This window comes from Fukomys damarensis, unplaced genomic scaffold (assembly GCF_012274545.1).
Source record: "Fukomys damarensis isolate Sample0158 unplaced genomic scaffold, DMR_v1.0_HiC HiC_scaffold_15, whole genome shotgun sequence".
Classification (NCBI taxonomy): Eukaryota; Metazoa; Chordata; class Mammalia; order Rodentia; family Bathyergidae; genus Fukomys; species Fukomys damarensis.
In genome coordinates this window covers 29,043,252-29,067,239 of record NW_022900927.1, presented here as the reverse complement: position 1 = coordinate 29,067,239, position 23,988 = coordinate 29,043,252, and the positions used below count along the sequence as shown (strand labels likewise).

Below are 23,988 nucleotides of genomic sequence, written 5' to 3'. Positions count from 1 at the left end.
GGCCGTGGGCGGTGCCCTGCGCCTCGCTCAGCTGGGCCGGGACCCGCGGCTCCAGCTTCTGGAAACCCCCTTTCCGAGGGGAGGCAGGCTTCGGCCTCTTTCCTAAATCCAGTCGGGAAGTCCTCTTCAAGAGGTTAGATCCGGGAGGGAAACTGAACTGAATTGTGGCTGACTTGGCTGTTGAAAATCTAGGCAGGTCGAAGCTCTTCCATCAAGGTGGAGAAAAACACCCATCTCGAACACTATATCCTCGCCATCCTCGAAGTACACAGAAGTGGGATGGCGGGAAAGGCGTGCTGTAGGAGCCAGTCACACTTAGCGTATTACTAGCCTTTTTACAGAAATGTTTACCGCTTGGAACCTTTCTCGGCTCCTTCCAAATCACTTTTCAAATATTATGGTCCTAATTTATAAAAGCGAGGTGTCCAAAGGCGTGTCCAGTACCGGCATGTTTTCCCTGAGAGATCTGAAGGGAATACTTTTAGACTTTGATCATTCATTCATGCCTCCAGTGAGGAACTGTGCAATTCTTACTGTGCGCAAAACACCAATCTAAGAACTAGGGTTTCAGAGATGAGAGACTTGCTCTAATGTTGTTGTACGATCTAATGTTGTATAAATATATCTAATTATGAATAAATAATTCCAGGCAGTGCAATAATGCTATATGAGAGAATCTGTCTTATAACCAAATGCAGAGCTTTGGGAGACCTGGGGAGGGAAAATTAGCCTGCATAAGGGGCCCGGGGAATAAGGATTCCCCAGAGTGGTAACTGAACAAGGTTTAAGTGGATTTGTTTTGTGGTGCTGGAGATCAAACCCAAGACCTGGCGAATGCTAGGTGAGTGGTTCTACACTGACCACACACCTAAATACAGAAGATGAATACTTCTTTGGGGAGGAAAAGGAATACAATCCAGGGGAAAGAACCATTTGTTTTACTCTAAGGAACAACAAATACCGTTACAGATATCTTCCACCCAAATACCAGACCTGAGAGAAGGTGAAAAATTATTTTTAAATTGTGTGTATATATCAACTGCTAGAGTGTGGGCATTTTTAACTGCAAATCTTTTAAAGTTTTAATTTTAGCGTGTCTTTTTATTTTATACCAAGAGTAGAATGTAAGGGGAAAATTCCAACCATTTTTGAGTTTTTCCTTCATACTAGTCAGTTTATACTGCTGCCCTCAGGGCTGCCCTCATTGCTTGTGGAGGTGTCTTACCTAAGAGCAGACAGTGAAGAACCAGAATGTTTAGAGCACAGGCTGGGAAGGAAGGTCGGGCCCAGCTGGGAGAGGCCTCCTGGGCCATGCTGAGCTCTTGGCCAGAGTTCTGCAGACAGCAGGGAGCCTTTTAAGTGGAGAAGTGTCATGGTCAGATTTGTGTTGTATAAAGATAACTGTTGGCAGTGTGAAAGGATGGGTTGGCCAGGAGGAAAGAGAAGACCAGAGGCAGCCAACCCACTTAGGTGGTAACTGTAGTCAAATCTAAATGAGATTTATTCAAATCTAAATGTGATACATATCATCCAGGGTGCTATTGGGATTTATTTTCTGTTTGTACCAAGTAAGTGCAATGTGGAAGCAGTTTGCAGCCCCTAGAAATGAATTGTTGGTGGAGTCTATACCTAAGCCAGTGTGAAGCAAAAAAGTCCCAGAGACAGCAGTTCATCCAAGCACCGCTGCTCATTCTCCTCATCTGTAAAATGGGTTAGTTCTTAGCTCCTGGGAGTGGGATAAGCACATGCTGAGATAACTCATTTTAAGTGCTTACAGCAGGGACTATAGCTGAGCAGTGTATTCCCAACTTGAGGAAGGCTGACACCAAAGACCAAACTGAGTAACACCGAGACCCCATCTCAAAAAAAAAGTGCTTACAGTTTATTACACATGTCAAGTAAATAAATGCTCGTTATCTTTATTGCTATAATATCAATTTTAATCATCTTTAATGGAATGAAATTTAAAACCAGATACAAAGTTTTAATTCTTTTATTTCATCATGAATAGTCAATAAAATGTGTTGAATGTTAATGCATTAATATTAGGCAAGCCAACATTTTATTCTTGTTGCAGATTGGCCATTTACCGACTCAGGTAAGCATTTACATGTATCCTCACAAAAACGCTTCAAGGTACACACCATGGTTCTCATTTTACAATGAGCTTCCGGAGTCTTAAAAAGTTCAGTGAATGTCTTAAGGCTCGGCGAGGCCAGATTTCCAGTTCACATCTGCCTTCAAATTGGGAACTGTTCTCAGTTTTCCATTGTGTTTCCTATGGACTTATGATTCCCTTAACCTGTGCTGTAGGTTCACATGGAGTAAAATGTGATTGGATTTTTTGGTTTGTAGATCCCTTTTCTGATCCAGCCATTCGGTGGAATTAGCAAGTCACTTGTTCTTTTCACAGTTTCATTTTTTCAAGTTCTCGTTATCTTTCCCATATCTCAGAGCCTACCTTATGTCACAAATTTAGAGACAGAGAATGTCTGTGACAAAATCCAGGAAGCCAGGGTGACCCATGTTTGAGAGAGAACCAGGATTCTGATTTTGGCACAGATTTTCTATGACTCTGCTCCACCTGGTGGCAGCTCTTTTCTTAGCTATAAAATAAGGGTCCTCCTACCCCCATCCTCCTCCCCGCCATGCTCCCACTTCCTGGCAGCAGGTTGTAAGAAATATGCTCGATGATGAGATTCCTTCTACATATTAATCTACCCTGTTATTTAGCATTGTCCTTTGAGAGCCATCTTTAATTTACCATCTGAACAATATTCCCTGGCAGTAAGTATAAGCATGAACTGGGGTTCTTATAAACACAAAAAAAAGTCATATCCCTTACTGCAGCATAAACTTGACTCAGTGGTAATTTAAATTATTATTATTATTATTATTAATTTATTTTTTGGTACCGGAGATTGAATTCAAGACCTTGTACTTTTGAGGCAGGTGGGTGCACCACTGAGCTAAACCCCCTGCCCTGAAATTATTTTTTTTAAAAGTTAAACATTAGTCATATTAAGGAGTCAATGCCACACTCTCAAAGATTTTTTAGCTATATAGTTTTGACTTCAAAGAATTTCATATCTGAGGTGGGCCACCCTGTAACTTAAAGGACATTTTCTTCTCTGCTCATGGGATTTTTTTTTTTTAACTTAAATGAAGCCCTGCCAATATCCTAGATTTTATTCTGGGACCCAGCCACACATCAGAGCACAGAATGCTCCCCACACACATCTTCTATCATCTGGATTCTGTGACCACCCTGGCTTCTCAGATGACTTTGCAATCATGATTTCAGTGGATTGCATCTTAGTATCATGCCTGAGACAATGTTTTTTAAGGCATTATATTTTCATTGGTCACCTATATCAAAATCACTTCAGGAGTGTGTTTAAAATTTAATCACAGGGCACCTACTTCACACTTCAGTAACATCTCTCAACTTTAATGTACATATAAATCACCTGGGGATCTCGATAAAATGTATTTCTGATTCTTCTGGAATGAGGCCTAAAATTCTACATTTCTAATAATCTCATTGACTATGTCAAGAATCCTGTCACAAAAACCATATTTTGAGGACCAGGGGGACCAGAGGGTCCAAATTCTGGGGGAGTGAGAAGTCTCCAGGAGATCTTATGCATGAAAATCTTCACTCAAGGCTAAGAGATATTAAAAGAATATTCTTATAAAATATTTGCTACAGTTATCCAAGTAACATTGAGGATAATGTCAAGAATGTTTTTCAGTTTAATGTGTCTCTAGGAAATGGGACTATTTTCTCAAAGATTAAAAAAAGTTGTTTTAACTTTTTCTTCTGTAAGATGAAGACATAATAGTTTTGCAGTAGGGATTATGTACAAAGTCCACATCAAGCATTTAGCACCAAGGCCAGTACATAATAAGTGCTAAATAATGTTAATCGTTGTCATTATCATTATTTTGGTGCAGAAAGCTAAGACAAAATCATTGCAATCATGGAGGACTATAGCATATTGATCAGCTCCTATTTATCTTCTTATTGGCCTTTGCAGCTTTAGTTGAGAATATTTTTGGTTAAGGGTTTTTTAAAAAATAGTTTATTAGTTTACTCTATTTCTGCACTTCCTATATGCCACTTCAATTTTTTTATAGAATGATTTGTATGTCAGTTCAATTCTAATCAACAAATATTATTAGGTTGAACTGTATGACATTGCTGATATTTGGTTTGTTTTTTTTTTTTACATAAAAATGGCAATGTTATATGGTTCAGCTCAATACTATGAGCCCAAAACTCTGAATGTTGTCAACAAAATGCAACAATAAAACCCACTTTGGGATATGCAAATGCAGGCTCGGTTGAACCCTGCCCAATTCTGGGGAAATCCCATTCCCTCACAGATTGGATTAAGCTAATGTTGTTGGCCAGGTGGTCAATCAAGAAATATTAATTATTGTTTTAAAAGACACTTGGACCACAATTTAAAGGCAGCTTGTTGAAATGGACCATATAAATAACGATTTTCACTTTTTTTTTTTTTTGGCAGCAGAGTAGTAAAGACAAGCTGTCAAAATATCTTGCCAATTTCATTCTGAAACACTTTTCCTGGCAGGGAAGAGGACAGAATGGAACAATAAAGGTGGATTTAGCTGAAGCCCTGGGTGGATCAGTGCAGGAGGAAAGAAAGGACAGAAGAGAAAGGGGCAAGGAAACAAAACGTCACAGGGGTCGGGGGATGGCAAATGAGAATAATAAAATAGAGATTATTCCTAAATTTTCATCTGCATAATTTAGCTCCCCTCTCTCCCAAAAAACTCACCTTTGATTTTCAATAGAAGTACATAAAGCTAAAATCAATCAGGATTTTAAGCTCTTTAATTTTCTTTGAATAAAAGCTGCTATATATTTTTAGCCGTCTCTTCAAAATCACCTGTTTCCATTTTGCACAAATCATTATTAAAACAGAATTTGCTTTTTTTACTCTCGTATTCATAACTTCCACACACCCACACATAACAGCCTTCTCATCACAGCTACTATTTCCTACTTTTGAAATCCTACTATGACTTCCTATGCTGCTGCTGCACAAAATAAGCAGAATATGAATATTCAATGAGCCCGTCCTGACGGAACTATTAAATCTCATCACTTATTTCAAAAGTGGCATTATTACTCAGAGAAAAATAGCAGAAATTAGGCAAGAAATGTCAACTGCAATTCGACTGTCAAAATTAAAGATGGATTTGTTATATAACAAACTAAAAAAAGATTTATCGTATCAAGGAATACATGTATCTGTAACGCTTGCATCTGAGGAAATCGTGACAGATCTCTCCCTTTTCTCACCAGTGTTTGGCAGCAGACATTTTGAACTGTCTCATTTTCCTCAGAGACAAAAGTTTGGGTATTCCTCATTTTCCACAGAGGTCTCTGCTCCTGACTAGTGAGGGCACAAGGGAAATCTCAGGTTGGTAAATACAGTCCTATTTAAATATATTAGAGCCATTTTCTATTTAGAAGAATCCCAACATATCACTTTTTGTGAAGCGAAGAATTGTTTTTGGAAAACAATTATCATCCAATCTAATTTTTTGGTGTACATTTGCATTTTTATGAACTCAGTTTTTCTCAAAACAGCAACACTCAAACCAGTCAGAACCAACACCTTCTCTATAAATTTTTATTAATTCATTTTGGGAGAAGTTTTAAGTTTACAGAAAAATTAGGAAGAAAGTACAGAGTTCCTATAGGCACCCTCACTCCAGCCGCTTCTCCTGTCCTTAACATTGTGTGCAATTGTGTGGTACACTGGCTACAACTGATGAGCTGTATGGATGTCTTTTAATTGACTGAAGCCCATAGTTTATATTAGTGGTCACTCTGTGTTGTACATGCCATCAATTTTGGCCAATGTAAAATAACATACATTCACCAAGACAGTAACATACAGAATAGTTTCACTGCCTTAATTCCTCCTTTTTATAATAAATGCTTTATAACATTTCATTTACTATGCTAAAAGACAGTTTATAGAATATAAAGTGTTCCCATATGCTGGTTTGGATATTGCATGAATGTCCCCAAATGGTTTAAATATTGAAATTTCATCTCCGTTGTGAGGTGTTAAAGTGGTAGAAATTTAATCTGAAGACAGTGTCCTTAAGTAACACAGCGTCATCTCTGGCCTCAACCCCTCCTGCCTTTGTTTCCGTCACACTGAACTCTGCTCCCTACATGCATCCCGCCACTCCCTCACCCTTCACACTGCTGCTGCACGTGCCATTCCTCCGCCTCAAACATGCAGGGAGGAAAACTCCTCTGTCCTGGGAGGTGCATTCCCTGGCAGTGTGTGAATTAAAATGACAAAATGCAGTTTGTGGTCATATTTGGTGTGGCAAGAACAAGTAGTCTTTCCTACCTCTTTATGGCCATGAAACTACCTTGGAGAATGGATTTTTTTTTTTTTTCCTTTTGGCACCAGGGATTGAACTCCAGACCTTGCGCTTGCAAGGCAGCCAGCAGAACTACTGAGCTAAATCCCCAGCCTCTGGAGAAGGAATTCTGGGCAGCTTCATTTCCCAGAAGTTGCTGCTTCTAGTCAGGTAAGGGAAATTCTGAAGTTTCTTTCTCCATGTATTGAATTGCAAATGTCTTCAACATGAAATAATCCTTATACCAAATCTGGGTTCTGAATGGATACGAACACACACACCATCACTACCTGACCCCATCCTTTTGCCAGGCTTCTCAACACTTGGCAGGGTGCTGCATGCCTGTAATCTCAGTAGTTGGGAGGCTGAGGCAGGAGGATTTCCATAAGTATAAGGCCAGACTGGGCTACAAAGCAAGACTCTGTCTCAAAAAAAAAAAAAAAAAAAAAAAAAAAAAAAAAAATAAAAAAAAAAAATTAAACCAAAAAATTTTAAAACTCAGCTGTGGAACTGGGTGTGGTGCTGCATGCCCGTAATCCCACCTGTTTGGGAGAGTGAGGCAGGAGCACAAGTTTCAGCACAATCTAGGCAACTTCTTTGAGTACCTACCATACTATTTTCCATAGTGTTCATATTTTACATTTCTACCAACAGTGCACAGGGCTCCAGTTTCTTCACATTCTTACCAGCACTTACTATTTGTGTGTGTACATGTGTTTATTTATTAGAAGCCATCCCAGTAGCTATGAAATAATATAGGTAGCTTGGACTTGCATTTTCCTTCTTCTAACAATGTCTGTCATTTCATGTGTTTATGTCATTTGTATATCTTCTTAGAAAAATATATGTTTAATTCTTTTACCCACTTTTGAGTCACGTGTTCATTTCATTCTTGTTGAATTTTAGGTCATTTTTGTAATCTGAATGTGTGTGTATGTGTGTGTATAAAATGTATATATATACAATGTGTACATATATCGTATATATACAATGTGTGCGTGTGTATATATATACTTTTTTACTGCATTGAGAGTGTTTTTTGATACACACATTTTAACATTTGTATGAAGTCTTATTTGTCTTCTTTCTTTTGTTGCCTATTGCAAAGGACTTGAATAGACATATTTTCAACCATTGTGTTTTGAGTGTTCTTTCTTTGCCTTTCTCTGTCTCTTCTTCTCTTGGAGCTCCCATGATATATGTATTGGTTTTTAATAGTGTTTCACAGGCTGTTTGTTTTTCCTGAACTTTCTTTTTTGTTTGTTTCTCAGCCTCAATACTTTCCATTATATAATCTTCACATTTGCTGATTCTTCTAATTGCTCATCTGAATTGAGTCTCTTTAGTGAATTTTTGATTTCTGTTATTGTAATTTCACCTCCAGAATTTTGTTTTGGTTTTTTAGTTTGTTTTAAATCTCTTTATTGGTATTTCCATTTGTTCATACATTGTTTCTTGACTTTCTATACATCTTTCTTTTGTTTCTTTGAGCATCTTTAAGATAGTTGTTTAAAAATCTTTGTCTGGTAGATGTGCTGTCGTGTCTTTTTCACAGACAGTTTCTGGTGATTTTTTTTTCTCTCATGAATGGCCATACTTTCATGTGTCTTTGTATGCCTTGCGATTTTGTTATTGTTGTTGAAAAACTGGATACTTGAATCTAATAATGTGAGCACTCCAGAAATCATACTGTGCTCCTGTAGGTGGCCACTGTGAGATGTGTCAAAGCCCAGGCATCTAAGGATGTCAGAGGGCACCTGAGGACACAACTTTGTCATTTAGTGCAGGCACACAACAGACTCATAATAAATCAATCAGCACGGACTACCACATGCATACCACTGGCTATGGAAACGCGTGCAGCTGTTTTGTCTTCCCATGTCTCCAAAAAGCTGTTGAAGATGCACAGCTATTGAGCTCTGCAGCTGCGGCGCCAGCTCTCATGATGCTCTCGTTGCTGCTACCCTGATGCTGGGAATTAAGGTTGGTGCCTTCGTTTTGGTGATGTCTCCTCCACACTTCTCCTTCCTTTGGGAACCTTGTCTGATTGGACCTCCCTCCAGCCCTCTGGCCTTGACACCTCCTTCCCCAGGGTTTGCTATTTTTTGTTATCCTTATTGCTTCAATTCACTGTTTTAATTTTTCGCTTGTTGTAGGCTGCCTCTGTGTTGAGGATAAAGCTGCTATGTAAATGCTACATCACCTTCGAGTGCACGATCACATTTAGTCTTTCTCATATAAATAGCCTCCTTTGAATGTCCTGGTGTTTAATGCCTACCTCCCAAAAGCTGAACAAATGAAAGGGTATGGGCTGAAAGGCACAGGTCCCTTCAATCCACTGGAAGTCACCTCAGCTAAGCAGGGCAGCCTTAAGAATCGAGGAAGCACAGCAACAGTGGCTGACATCTCTTACATCTCTGTGTCTGCACCTTTGTGACCAGAAGCAGCAATCAGAAAGCAGAGCACAGGTCTCCAGTATTGGGAGAAGAGCCTCCTTTTACACGTGGCAAAAGGGTGGAATGTGGGGGACAGAGCTGGAGTTGACCACAGTAACTGCAGTAACTTCTCTCCAGGAAGCCACAGCCTTGATAATGCTCAAGTCCAGACAGTTAGATCTCACAGATGATCTTTCCAGCTTTACTGAGGGAGAACTGACTGTGCGTTGTACATGTTAGATAATACAGTTGTGTTTATACATACACACTGGAATATGGTCTATATACACATCGATATACTGTGAACTATTTTATATCATATACAGACAGGCCTGATTTTTGATGGCTTGACTTGCCATTTTTGGACTTGATGATGTTACAAAAATAAACCTACATAATAAATTTACTTTCACTTTAAGTACAGTTTTTAATTATAATGACCTATGCAAAATTTTGTTTTGAATATAAAATAGGCTTTATGTGAGATGCATTTGACCACTGCAGGCTAATGTAAGGGTTCTGAGCATATTAAAGCAGGCAAGGCTTACCTGTGATGTTCATTACGTTAGGTCACTAAATGTGTGTTTTACTTTATTTATGATGGTATTTGGAATATAAGCCTTCTATAAGTCAGAGTATCGATACTTTGATATTGTAGGGTCGGGAATTTAGCTCAGTGCTTCCACTGCCTGCCCTCCAAGCACAAGGTCCTGAGTTCAATCCCTGGTACCAAAAAACAAACAAATAAACAGAAAGCTAAAAAAAAAAATCCTTGGATGTAGTAGACATAGACATTATGAGAAGATAATATAATCAAATTGGTTTGATACATCCATCACCTCACAGTTACTTCTGGAGCGTCATGATACATTTAAGATCCTCCCTAGCACATTTCAAGTTTACACTTACTGATTATAATCTCCATCCTGCATATTGGATCCCTGGAATACCTTCATCCAGGTAAGGCTTGCGCACATTTACCAGCATCTCCCCATTTCATATATGCTCAGCCACCTGGCAATAGCCATTATATTGTTTCTATGACTTAAATTTTTTTGATTCTACATATAAGTGGTATCATAGATTTGTTTTGTTTTGTTTTGTTTTTTGAGACAGGGTTTCTCTATGTAGTTGTCTGTCCTTGAACTCACCATGTATTCCAGACTGACCTCAAACTTGAGGCAACCTTCCTGCCTCAGCCTCCCCAGTGCTGGGATTACAGGCATACACCACAACACCTGGCTCTTGTCTTTTCTACAATAGCTATCCTAAAAGGTATTCCTGATGTCTTATTGTAATTTTGATTTGCATTTCTCTGATGATTAATGATGTTCAGTATCCTTTCATATAACAGGTGTCTGTTTGTGAGGGAGACCACTATACTGATTGCGCCCCAAAGCAGGCTGTTAGCAGTGCAGGCTTAAAGAATTAACCCCATAGTTAAACAAGAGTTGGCTTGTTTATAGAAGTGAGTCTGGCTGAAGCCTCTGTGCTGAGGTCTGAGTAACTCCGAAATTCCCTTCTCACAGCTAAAACCTTCTTAACTAGATGGACAATGTTTTAATTACAACCATCTATTTTGTCTATTCTGGTCCTAATTTGAGAGTAGTTTGTCTTATCCTGTATGAGGCTTGCTTACATTAATTTCCATAGAAACCACAGGACTACACATCCTCGCACATCGTCCTGCCCTTGCACAGAGCTCACCTTTACCCCAACTGATTACTAATAAAGATCAGTGGCTTGCACTGGCCAGCACCTTTGTTGATTGTACGTTGGTCATCCTGGTACCCTGCTTTTGTATGTATTCTTTGAACAAATGTTTATTCAGTTTCGTGGTCCATTTTGTAATTGGGCTATTTGGTTTTGTTATTTTACGATTGAGTTTCTTATATATTTTGGACATTAACCTCTGATCAAATAGATGATTTGCAATTTTGTTTTTGAGACCAGGTCTTGCTACATAGCCCAAGCTGGCCTCGAATTCACAGCAGTCCTTTTGCCTCAGCCTCCCGAGTGCTGAGATTACCAGTGTGCACCACCATGTCCAACCCGCGCCCCCCATTTTTTCAAGTTAATTTTCATGAGTGGTTTAGGACAAAGTTGTCAGATTCTGCCAGTGCACATATTTTCTAGGTGAGGAGAGGGTCTCCTATCCTGTCATCTTCCTAGTGTCTTTCTCTTAATTAATTTTGATGAAGTTGGCTTGGGGATTTAGCTCAGTGGTTCCACCACCTGCCTTGCAAACACAAGGACCCGAGTTCTATCCCCAGTACCAAAAAAAAAAAAAAAAATTTTTTTTTATTTAGTTAATATGTTAAAATGAAGAATGATGAACATGAGTAAAAGCTATGATGTGCAGGATGAAAGTAAGATTAACACATCCCAGCTGGAATATCTTTAATTGGAAGATGCTGAGAGCAAGACTGACTAAGTCAGAGGCAACTGAGGAGTAGAGGAAAGAGTCCTGGGAGTGGGAGCAAAGATTTGGGCTTGGAGCTCAGCTCTTCACCTTACTTCTTTGTCCTCCTCCCATCTCTGAATTGACAGAAGGAATATAAGGATGAAAGTAAGATTAACACATCCCAGCTGGAATATCTTTAATTGGAAGATGCTGAGAGCAAGACTGACTAAGTCAGAGGCAACTGAGGAGTAGAGGAAAGAGTCCTGGGAGTGGGAGCAAAGATTTGGGCTTGGAGCTCAGCTCTTCACCTTACTTCTTTGTCCTCCTCCCATCTCTGAATTGACAGAAGGAATATATATAGAATGACTTGTAAAGGCAGAAAAGAATCTGAGTGAGCCAGAGGCAGGGATTCCAGGCTGCTTTACAGGTCCTGTGTGATCTGTGAGGGTTCCCAGAGGACAGCAGACCCTTCAATATCCATTCAGCTGCAAATGTACTCTTCAAACTTAATCTGGAAGGCAGGGTGGTACACATCTGTAATCAAGAAAAGAAAAGAGTGAAAGAAAGTGCGAGCCATGGCTGGCTGCTAGTTCCAGTTGACTTGCATAAAGCCAGGGCAGGCTATCTGGGTGAAGGTGGGGTGTCTAGTTCCATCCTTTACCCAAGATGGGATGGCCAGAAACTGGGATTAGTACCAGAGGTCACAGAGCAGGATGAAGGGGCAAAGCAAGTCATCACCCAAAGAGGTGAGACTCAGGGCCTTGAGAAGTTTGGCCGAAATACTCTCCAACTGGCCTTTCTCTGCTGCCAGCTCTATCTACATTGCTTTGTCTCTCTGATGACTCTGGATATTCAGTATGGAATAAAAAACCTGTGGTTAATCTCTGATCATTATTATCATCATCATCATTATTAATTATTATTATTATTATTATTATTATTATTATTTGTGGTACTAGATATTGAACTCAGAGTCTTCCACAGAGCTACATCCCCAGCCTTTAATTTTTTTTTTTTTCATTTTGAGACAGAGTCTTGCAAAATCATTAGGTTGCCCAAGCTAGGCTTGAACTTATGATCCTCCTGCTTCAGCCTCCCAAAGTGCTGGGGTTACAAGTATGTACCACCATACCCAGCTAGATGACATGAAAGTATAGATGAACACAAGTCTTTCTCAAGGACAGATTCCTCATAAGCAGCAAAGCTGGACTCAGAACCAAGACAGTCCCACCTACTAAGTCTAATACTTAACCACTGCTATTGGCTATAGGACTGATAAAATATATAGTGTAGGGCTGACCTGGTGGCACACGCCTGTAATCCCAGCGCCTAGGAGACTGAGACAGGAGGATTACCACGAGTTCAAGGCCAGCCTGGGCTACACAGTGAGTTGAAGACTAGTCTGAACTACTTAGCGAGACCCTGGATGAAAAGAAACAAAACAAACGTGCATTTAAATTAAAAAAATGATATTACAGTAAGACGCATCGACATTAATCTCCCATAAAATCCTCCCACTTGCTTCAGACACACTTGGCCCCTCATTCTTGCCACGTTCTGAAGCAGTTCGGAAAGTCCACTTTGTGTTCATATGAGATACGATAAAAAGATGCAGTGAATGCTGTGCCCAGCACTGATTTCTTCTCTGTGTCACAGGAATGTGATGCTGTAATAATGCGGGTTCAGGATGACAGCACACTGGAGAAACTTAGACAAGGCAACCAGGAGGTGCCTCTCCTAAGATTCCCGGAAACTCTAACTACCAGTACAATGAGAAAAACCAGCTGTCTGCTGGGCATTGCTTTGAGAGAGGCATCCTGGGTCTTGTGCCTCACCGAGGTCTGCAACTTACGGCACCAGAGGATTTAGGGGCAATTTCTCTTAGCTCTGACTGCTGTGTGATCCCAACAGTCCAGCAGAGCTGCCTGCAAACTTGGAGCTGATGATGGGGGAAAACCAAAGAGGAGCTTTTTGCTTTCACTTGCAGCGCTGCCAAGTGACCCATTTTTCTCAGAATTGATCCTTTCACATAAGAAGTATAAACAGCCACGCATGGTGGCGCATGCCTATCTATAATCCTAGCACTTCGGAGGCTGAGGCAGGAGGGTTACTGCAAGTTTGAGGCCAGCCTGCGCTCCATAGTGAGTGCAAGGCCAGCCTGAACTACAAAGCAAGACCCTATCTCAAAAACAAAAACAACAACAAAATAAAACAAAGAAATATGTTTTTAAGAGGGAGAAATGGAATAAAAAGAGGAGTTGGTGGTAATCTAAAGGGTGTTCCAGGATTGTTTTTTACTGGCCAAGCTGGAAATGAAGTCCAAAGCCCTAATAACCTTTGAACTCATGAAAATACCAGTAACACTCTTCCTCGACCAATCAGGGACAATGTGTGTCACAGTCTGTGGAAAATTCATTCACCCATTCATTTATTTAGTAAACTTTATGGAGATCTCACTGGGTGTCACACACTGTGCTGAATGCTGGGCATCTGTAGATGAATAAAACAGACACAGTGTGCCGCTGCCTTCTAGACGCTTACAGCCCACTGCACAAGGCAGGCGACACACCAGCAAAGAAGCCAGCACAGAGCAGGTGATTCTGACCAACTCCGCAGGCTTCTGTGGTGGGCGGGCAGGAAATGTCAGGTGGGATGGTTTCGAAGACCTTTGCAGAGAAATGATATTCGAGCTGGAAGCAGCATGGGAAGGATGATCAGGTGGGAGTTAGGTGGAGGGTGGCATTTCAGATGGTTAAAAGCACTCAAACACATGAAGACAACATTTGACTGACACTTTGCCTTTGGCACTAGCCAGGAAGGACAATTTCAAGAACACTAAGGCTTGAGTGGCAGAAGAAACCTTTCCCACTCCTTAAAAAAATCAGCTAAAATGCCGGGTGTGGTGGCACTTGGGAGGCTGAGGCAGGAGGTTCACCACAAATTTGAGGCCAGCCTGGGCTACACAGTGAGACCCTGTCTCAAAACAAAACAAAACAAAACAAAAAAGTCAGCTAACTCATTAGAAAATTCAGATTAGTAAGGAGCAATTAGTAAGGATAAAGGAGGCCTATAAATTGATATACTCACCTTGGAAAATAACTGAGCTTTATCTCCTAAAGACTAACTCTTCAATACCCCAAGACCCAGCAGTTCTACACGGCAGGGCAGCAGTTGTCACTGATTTTGCTTCTATATCCACTACATTTTTTTGGTCAGACTCTCCTCCCCTCTGAACCTTTGTGAACCCTGATCTCTGAAGCCTGTGATGAAGTTCAATAGATATCACTTGGGTATGAGGATTATGTGGAAATGAAGGCAATTGAGAAAAACACAGGAAGAGTTCACTGTCCTCTTTCTATATGCTGGAAAACAGGGCCGAGCTTCTGGAGTTGTCCCCGTCTCTTCCTACCAGGAAATGACCCTAATTACTGAAGACAGAGTTTACATAAACGAACCTTCCTACCTTTCCCCAGACTGCTGTCAGTGTTCCCAATACGTCCACCTTCTGTGGTGGTTAAACTTAGTTGCATCATCTTGATCGGCTTGGGAGCCACTGAGGAGATTAGTAAAGCACACTTCTGGATGTGTCTGGGGGGCCGTGGAGGCATCACACAGGTACTATAGATGGTCCCAGACCCTTCCTCTCTGGCACCGTTCCCCTGCTAGGCTTCCCAGCCACCACGAACTAAACAGCTTTCCTCTATCACACCATTCCACCATGATGTTTGTCCTTAGGGCCAGCTGACCACGGACTAAATCTCCTGAAACTTAGAGCCAAATTAAACCTCTCCTCTTTTATATTGGCATGTTGAGAACTGTGTCCCAGCAACGGGAAAGCTAATACTCCTTCCTATAATCCTTGGAGATTTTGTTTTTCTTATCTGTCAACCACCCCTCTACCTGTGCCATATAAAAATTTTTAGGTCAACTAAAATTTGTATTCTTTTCTCCTGCTATCCTTTTATTTTACAGTCTTGGTCACTGAGTTTAAAAGGGCAGAGGAAGGTAGGTGTGGTAGTGTATACCGTAATTCCAGCATTCAGTAGGCTGAGGCAAGAGGATTGTCATGGGTTTGAGGCTAGCCTGGGCTACATAGTGAGTTTAAGGCCAGTCTGAACTACGTAGTGAGACCCTGTCTTAAAAAACAAGACAACAACAACAAAATCTTTCCTTCTCTACACTAAGCCTATGGTAAGTAACAGGGAGACAGAAAATCAAGCTTGGAGATGGAGTTGCTGACTTTCAAGATGAAGGAAGGGGCCACAAACCAAGGAAGGTGAGGGCCTCTGGAGGCTGGAACTGGCAGGAGACAGATTCTCCCATAGGGCCTTCCAAAGGGCACCCAGCCCTGAGAACACAGTGCTCTGAGTTGTATTCTGGACTTCTCATCTCTAAAAATGTGAGATTAAAAAAAATTGTGTTGTTTTAAGCCATTGAGTTTTTAGTAATTTTTAGATAGTAGCCTTGGAAATCCAGGGCAAAATTTATATGTAGGTTTAGCTCATGCATTTTTACTGCTATGTGGAATGCCGTTGTAGGAGTTCTTGGCCGAAGTTTTGAAATTATATTAAGGCCACTCAGTCATGTTGCTGCATATACCTGTAGCTTATACAGCTTCATTAATTTTCTACTGAATGACTCTACCCTAATTTATTTCTCTGTCCTCCTACTGAGAAACATTATGTTGTTTCCATTTTTTTGCTTATAAATAATGTTGCGATGAATATTTCTGTATTTGTTTCTTATGTACAGGTGTAAGAGTGATACCCAGTGGGATAATGAGTCTAATATGAAGCCAGATTTTCACTTAAGGGGAGTGGAATTGTGGGGTGGCAGGGTATATGCATCATTAACTTGATTATAGGTGCTAAATTACTTTGCAACATGGTTCTACTAATTTAAACTCCTTCAGCAGTCCATGAAGGCACCCAATTTCCTCATAAACTCAAATTTGACTTGTAAATTTTTGCTAATATAATGAATCTAAAATGGCATCTCCTTTTAATTTTTAATTTGCATTTTCCTGGTTACTTGCAGGGATGAGCATGTTTACGTATGTTTATTGGCTGTTTGTCTTTCCGTTGTCTGGATGACAATAGAGGATAGACAGTCCTACTCAGGACGCTGCCACATGGGAAATTGTAATGGGACCCTCGTGGGTCTTTATGAATATCTAAGTAGGATTTATTAAATTAGAGTAACAAGATAAAATTTACACTGAATAAAATACAAGTAATTCTATTTGTCTTCTTTATGCCAAGAATTAAAAGCTATCAAAGTTCTGAGAAATTTGAGCATGACTCTTTTCCCCTCTCTTTTTGGAGTAGTATTTGGGGCCGAACCCAAGGCCTCACACGTGCTAGGCAAGGCTTTTTCACCTTTCCCACCAGCCCCTTTTAAAGTGTGTTTTCAGATAGGGGCGGTAGCTCAGTGGCTCAATTTAGCCTATAAAGTGAAATAATCCTGCCTTCGGAGTATCTGAGATTAGAGGCGTGTGCTTCTCTTTCCTATTTTTTACATTTCTAATTTTGCAATTAAGCTGCAATAATACTAACCCATTTTTCATTAAAAAAATGAACATACTCTGGGGCCGGGGAGTTTAGCTCAGTGGTACCGGCGCCTGCTTCACAAGATCAAGGACCCGAGTTAGATTCCCGGTACCAAACAAAACAAAACAAAACAAAACAAAAAAATTCTACTTTCTAATCAGTTCACTTAGGACTGAAACAGCTTTCAACAACAAAGCTATCGTGATAATGTTCACAAGTATTGAATTATTCGCTTGTAAAGAAAAAGGATGGAAAAACACACGTGTGTAGCAGTGCCGGGGTGTTCTTTTCAGCGTTTCTAAAGCCGCGGTGTGAGGACGATAGCTCACGCCAGAGACCTACCTCTCCAGACGCTTTTCCTTTCCTTTTAGCCCTCCACTCCTCTAGCTCCTCAATCAGAAATAGCGGAAGCAGAGTCGGGAAAACCACCTTGTTCTCCACGGTTGTCTTGCGCCCTCTGGTGGAAGGAGTCCAAACTTGCACCATGAAAGGCATTCATTTTATACTGCAGGACACAATAAAAAAGTCATTCTTGGGCTGGGGATTTAGCTCAGTGGTTCCACCGCCTGCCTCATGAGCCCAAGGTCCTGAGTTCAATCCCCAGTACCAAAAAAAAAAAAGCTTGTAGGGTTGGGGATGCAGCTCAGTGTTGCCACACCTGTCTAGCAATTCAAAGTCCTGAGTTCGATTCCCATTACCCTTCCATCCCCTCCCAAAACAAGAAAATAATTTGCTACATATTAAGGAAATGGGTAAAACATATAATGAGTATTATGGGTCACCCTGATTTCACCTTTGTTCTCTTCCATTTCTATCCCGACCCTACTCACTTGATTCTGAACACCAGATTAGTTTTTGCATTTTATATAAATAGAATTTTATGTTACAATGTATGTTTTTAAAAAATAAACATTTTAATGGGGATACAAATTGTACCTGGCCTTTCCATCACTACCTAAATCTACTCAAAGGTAACCTAACCAGATTTAAATTGGAATCTCCACAGAGGTTTCGACCATAGGTAAGCATTCAGAATCACCTGTGGCACTCAAAAAAAAAAAAGCAGACCTGATTTTACAGATCTGGAATTCAGTCTAGCTGTGATTTATTTTTTTTAATTGTTAAATTTTGTAATTTTTTTTAATTGAACCACCACGCCCGGCCTTTAATTTTTTTACAGTACTAGGGACTGAGTCTGAAGGACTTCACACTGAGATACATCTCCAGCCCTCTTTATTTTATATTTTGAGGCAGGATCTTACTAAATTGGAAAGTTGCCCAGCCTGGGCTTGAACTAGCAATCCTTCGGCCTCAGTTTCTGAGGACAAATACATATTCTTAGTCCAGTCCCAGATCTACTGAATTACAAACTCTGGGGCTAGGCGCTTCCTTGGGTGCTTAACCCACACTCTCATTTTACAAATGAGAAGCCTGCAATTCAAAAAGTGACTTGTACCAGAAAAGTGACTGGACTTTGGCAAGCCAATGTGCTTGGAGTCCCTGGTCAGCGTAGTTTCTGTTTTGCCACACTGCCACCCCTAGCTGTGTGGTGCCCGTCTTCTCAGGGGATCTGGGCATCTTCAGTGATTTATAAGTGTCAGTCGGTAGGTGAAGTGAATGGACAGGAGAGAATGAACACAGCCATTAATCACAGAAAGCCAGAGCCCATCCTGTGCTGGTCAGGCAGCACGTCAATCACAAGTGGGTAACAGAGCACCGGGGGAGGCTGGTGTTTGCTGTCTCCCTGGAGAAGCGCCGCATTCAGGATTTGCCAGTTCAGAGAATGGACTTTCGTGGTGTTTCTAAGAGACTCCCTCATCATTAGCTGTTGTTGCTGTCAATTTTGATTGACTGTGTCTGCACCAGGACTCACTGCCAATTTCCTCTGCTTCTGTCTGCAAAAGGAAATAATTGATTTTGTTTGTAATCACCTTGAAGACACACATTTGGGATGAATGAAAACTTCCTGAACATGAGTCAGATGCTTCAGTACAAAGGGGAAATATAATCCTGAGGTGCTTGTACTTTTACTGTAACACAAGTACCGAATTGTAAAATTTCCCTTTTTTGCTCCATAAAAGCAAATATTTGGCTCAGAGTTTTCTTTCCAGTTTAATGTTTCTTCTTCTTCTCCTCCTTCTCTTTTTTATTGAAATTTATACCACTTTGTACTTCTTAAGGAAAAAATTGTATTTTCAGATTATTAATTTGTAGCAAGAAGCAGGGTATTGTCGGGGCCTGACTTTGTGGTCTGAATTCAGGGTCTTCTGGGTGACAAACTCAGGCACAATGTGTAGACCTGTCAGTCATTAAAGACTCCTGATTACTACTGACATTTGTGGCCATTATCTTTTCTTTTCTTTTCTTTTTTTTTTTTTTTTTTAACTTTTGACCAATTTTTTTTTTTTCCTCATTGAGTTTATTGGTACATTTTAGGTATACAGTACAGGTACATTCATCATTGGGATCTTGTACCTTTACATGACAGGGCTTGGTTCTCATTTTTCCCCTTGTCCCTGCCCTCCCTTCCCACCCTCTATTATCTTTTTCTTCTGGGCTGTAAGTAATTTCTTTTGTTCATTTTTCTATTAGGTTGGTTTTTCTCCTTTTAGAATCACAGTCATGTATTCTTCAATCCCAATTCTTTGTGAATTATGGTCTCTCTATAACTGTATCTGTGGCTGGCTTTTTCTTCTCTTCTTATAGTGCATTTTGATGTTGTCAAGCGTATCAGCTTTTCCTCTCATGGCTTCTGCACCTTGTGTATTTCAGAAGAAACTTCTCCCCAGTCCAAAGTAATAAAGTTATTTTGCCTTATATATCTTAAAGGCTTTGTAGCTTATGCTTTGGCTTAGCAGATGTTTACCTTTAATTCCCCTGGAATTTATTTTGTGTATGTTGTGAGGTGTAGCTTAAACTCATTTTTCCAATAGGGGGAGATACCTCTGAACCATTTGTTCAGTGGGACATCAGTCCCGGTCACACGCAGTATCTGATCCACGTGAGTTTCCATAAATACTTCTTACTCATTTGTATCCTGGCTGCTCTTGACTCTGATAGTTATAATGTTCTTTAATTTGGTTCTTTCTAGTGTTTTTCAGGATTAGATTTCTGCCCTAAAATTTTTGTCTGGATTGTTATAGAAATGATGTACCTTTCTATTAGGAGACATCTGTATCTATATCTATCTATCTATATATATGTTATTACTGATGATATATTGGTCATTTGGTAAGCTGGTGTCTCTCAGATTTCTTACCTATAAGCTTCTTTTTTTCCCCCTTTGTAATTAATAAGAATACGATGAGGAGATACTTTGTCAGCATGTAAACCTGTTGTTTCTTATCTGACTTTCACTCAGTATTAGAATCATTGCATTCCTTATCAGAAAAGAGTGGTTCTCTTTTGTTTTCTAAAAATGCCAGTGCCAGATACTCACAAGAGAACCATCCCCGAAAGCCAAATGTTTGGTCAGGATAAGCTAAATTGTGCTGTTTGATAACAAACAGCCTTTGAATCGCAGAGACTTCACAACAGTAGTGGCCTGTTTACTGGATCCTCCTCACTCTGTGCACCTTGTCAGGGCTGTCTGTTCATTATTCTGGAGGCTGACTGAGGTCTCCCTTGACCTAGTTCCCATAACCGGCACAGATGGAAAAAGTGAATGAGGTAAACTGCATGCTAACTCTTATTAAACTTCTGCCTTCGAGGAGCACATCACCTGGTCTACGTCTCGTAGCTAGACCCAGCTAAAGGGGCCCAGTGAGGGTAACCCTGCCATGAGCTCAGAGTGTTTTTGCCTAGCTTCTAGGACTTCAGTGCTCTGTCTTCTAGAGTTCAAGTTTCAGCCAAATACAGTGTTTTTTTGTTTTGTTTTGTTCCGTTTTTTGGTACCGGGATCGAATTTGGGACCTGGTGCTCACGAGGCTGGCGGCGGAGCCACTGAGCTAAGTCCGCAGCCCTCCGATACAGTGTTATAAACTGAACTGTTCATCCCACTATTTTCTCTCTTTCAGAAGACACTGTATACCTCTATCCCTTGCAGCTCAGGTTTGGCCCCGTGACTGCTTTGGCCACTGGAACATGAATAGTATTGATGAGGCATCATTTCTGGACAGAAGTTTTAAGATCGGGTGTGATCCCTCCTAGAATGTGTCAGTCATTTCTCTTCATGTCCTGACCCTCCGGCATGAGTCTGGAATACCCCAGTGAACACCTATTCCTTCATCCTGAGTTATAGAAAGAGAGGACAAGGGAGCCAGGTTGAGCGGAGACCAGCTGAGCCCAGAGAGTTGCGGCTGATATGCAACCTAAGTGTAGTGTGAATTAGAAGTAAATACAGTACTTGGTGGTGAGAGCCACTGACACACAGGGAAGTTATGATCAGGTCCGGGACTAGGGCAATGGGAATTTATACTCTCCTTAGGTGTAAGATTCAGTGGGTGCTAAACAATGCAGCAATGAAGGCGAGTGATATCTTCATGCTATTTTAATGTTTTTAAAAAATTAATACAAAAGAATCCACAAGTAAGAAAACAGCAAAAATTTGAATCAAGACAAGATGAGCAGCAGAGCTAACCCACAGTAAGAAGGAGTTTGATGCAACTGTAACCAACCCCAGCCAGAGTTTTAGCAAAACAAGGGAAAGAACAGAAAGCAATAGGACACCTAAATGCAAAGTCAGCACCAGTTAGAAACCTGCGTCAGAGTTAATGTCCACTAGCATGGGCCCTGTTCTGTAGTGAGTTTTTAATGGTTAAACACACCAAGCATCTCAAATAGATTATAAAAGAAGAGATTATCAATAAAAGAAAAAATATGTGGAGATATTTTAGAGGTCTAGGCCCAATCCGCATCATCTGGGAAAGGGTCAGGAGCCATTTCCGAAGTGGCTGAAGGGGGCCCGTCCGGAGCCTGGCAGGGGAATTCCTCTCCTTAATGTGGTTCTCGAAACTAAAGCCTCAGCTCAGGATTCCCCAGAGAGTTCAGCTCAACTGTGTTTTCCATTTTAGTCTCAGAAAGCTAAATAAGATGATATATTTAAAGACGTTCAAATCTGTTTTAAGCAAGATAGAAATCAGAGTCCCAGTCCAGTTGAAGATGAGGTTAAATACCAGGTTGATGTAGCCAGCTGCATATTTTGATCAGTGGATTAAGTGAAACCTATTTACCTTCTCTCAGCAAACAAATTGAGAATATTTCAGTTACACTGGGATCAAAACCTGTTATCATAATGGAAGAGACAAAACGTGTACTCTAGGAAGCAGGTAAAAGACGAAGGAGTAGCTCTCATAATATATTCCAGTGCTTAATGTCAACTTTGAAACAGTATTACATACTTTGCGCGAACCTCAAAGGCTGAGAGTGGGATTCATTCCTGGGATCTGTGGTCCGCTGCCTAGAACAGGGTCTGTGACATAGCAGACATTCAACAGTTAAGTGTCCAGTGAGCATTTGTTTGTTTGCTTTTTTTAATTTGTTTTTGGTACCGGGGATCAAACTTGGAACCTTGCTCTTGCGAGGCAGGCGGTGGAACCACTGAGCTAAATCCCCAGCCCCCAGAGAGCGGTTTTAGCGAAATTTCAGTGGATTTTTGCCACACACTAGACTGTAAAAATGTTCTATATTTATTTCCATAATATGCTCCATTTTGGGAAAAATATTTAGAAATAAATCAGGGCATATAAAATTATTTCACCGTTTTTCTGGCACTTGAGCAGCCTAGACCATAATTTCCCTGTGGTAGCTGCTTTGGCAATATCATCATTTTCTGCATAAACTAGGACTTTTCAGGAGGGAGACTAGGGGTCAGGAAGAAAGAATACAATTTCCTCTCAATGGTAACTTAAAAATATCTGTATTTCTGCTGCAGGAAATAACCCAACTCCAAAGTCTAAGACTCAAAGATATGTTTTAGTCTAACTGGCTTACTTATAATACTTATTGCCCTTCACAAAATACTTTAATCAGTATTCTCAATAACAAATACAATTAATGCCTACATGTCAATAATTAGTGGTGCTTGTGAAAATTCTCATCAAACTTATAAGCCATTATTTCCCAGTTATAAAAGACATATTTAAATCTTAAATTATTTTATAGATCAACACTGTCTCTTTTTTAAAAGAAGACTTTAATATGATTTTATTATTATTTATTTTGGTTTTTTTGAGACAGAGTCTAATACATAGCCCATGCTGGCCTCAAACTCTGGGTGATCCCCCTGTCTCAGCCTTCTGAGTGCTGGATCACAGGTATGATCCCACACTCGGCAATGCCATCTCTTAGATAAGTCTTATGTACAAGACTTCAGTTTCTTCAGTTTGGAAGCAATTTTAGTAGCATCAACTTGTTTCTGCAGAAGTTTACTACCAGAAAAATATTATTTTATTTTTTAAAGTAAACATTGCCTGGTATGAATTGGAAAAACCGAACAAGGTTTCATCAACTGAAATGTGTAAAAGTTACACAAAAGTAAGGGTCCTATTTAAATTCATCAGTTTCATTATTAGGAAGAACCAAAAGGGAGAGCTGTTGGATTCATTGCTTTACCAGAGTATAAAACAGAGACTCTGTTTTAAATAAGAGTTCACTGATAGGACAAACAGCTTTCTGCACAATTTGGAATTAAATCTCTCTACTTGTACTACAATACATATCCTATTGCTTTGTGAGTCTCAGAATAATAGTGGCTTACACAAGAGAGAAGTGGAAAACATTTTCCAAGCTCCTGCTATCATGTATTTTATATTATGGCAAGAGGAGGTAGACTTAAAAAAAAATGAAAGAAATACACCCAGAAACTGAATTATGAAATATTATTTAATCACTAAAATAATGGTGTGAATGACATATTTTTATTATTGCAGAAGAAGCTATCGAGGTTGGAAGTAGAGTGAGGAACATTCTCAAAAGACCCCTCCCAGAAAAGCTGTATAAAAGTACAACCAAAATAAATAAAGCAAAGTATGACCAAGAGTACATTTCCTGAACAGCGAGTAAGGGAAGGCTGGAGACCCTGCTGGAGGGGTGGAAGCACTTGAGGCTGGTGTCAGAATGTGAAGGATCTTGAAATATCAATTTATAAAGTGGCACTGTTATTCCATAGGCATCACAATGAGACAAAGGCTTTTAAACAGGATTGTGACATATGATTTACATTGTGGGAGTATGTTTCTGA

The 23,988-nt window shown here is 40.2% G+C and overlaps 1 long non-coding RNA gene across 1 annotated transcript; it reads left to right on the top strand.

Annotated features, from left to right (window-relative positions):
- The first annotated feature begins 12 nt into the window (after window positions 1–12).
- Window positions 13–23,748, top strand: LOC104876485. Its single transcript, XR_784347.2, has 3 exons — window positions 13–133; window positions 6,471–6,591; window positions 23,678–23,748. It is a non-coding gene; the product is annotated as an uncharacterized LOC104876485 (long non-coding RNA).
- Window positions 23,749–23,988: the final 240 nt, after the last annotated feature.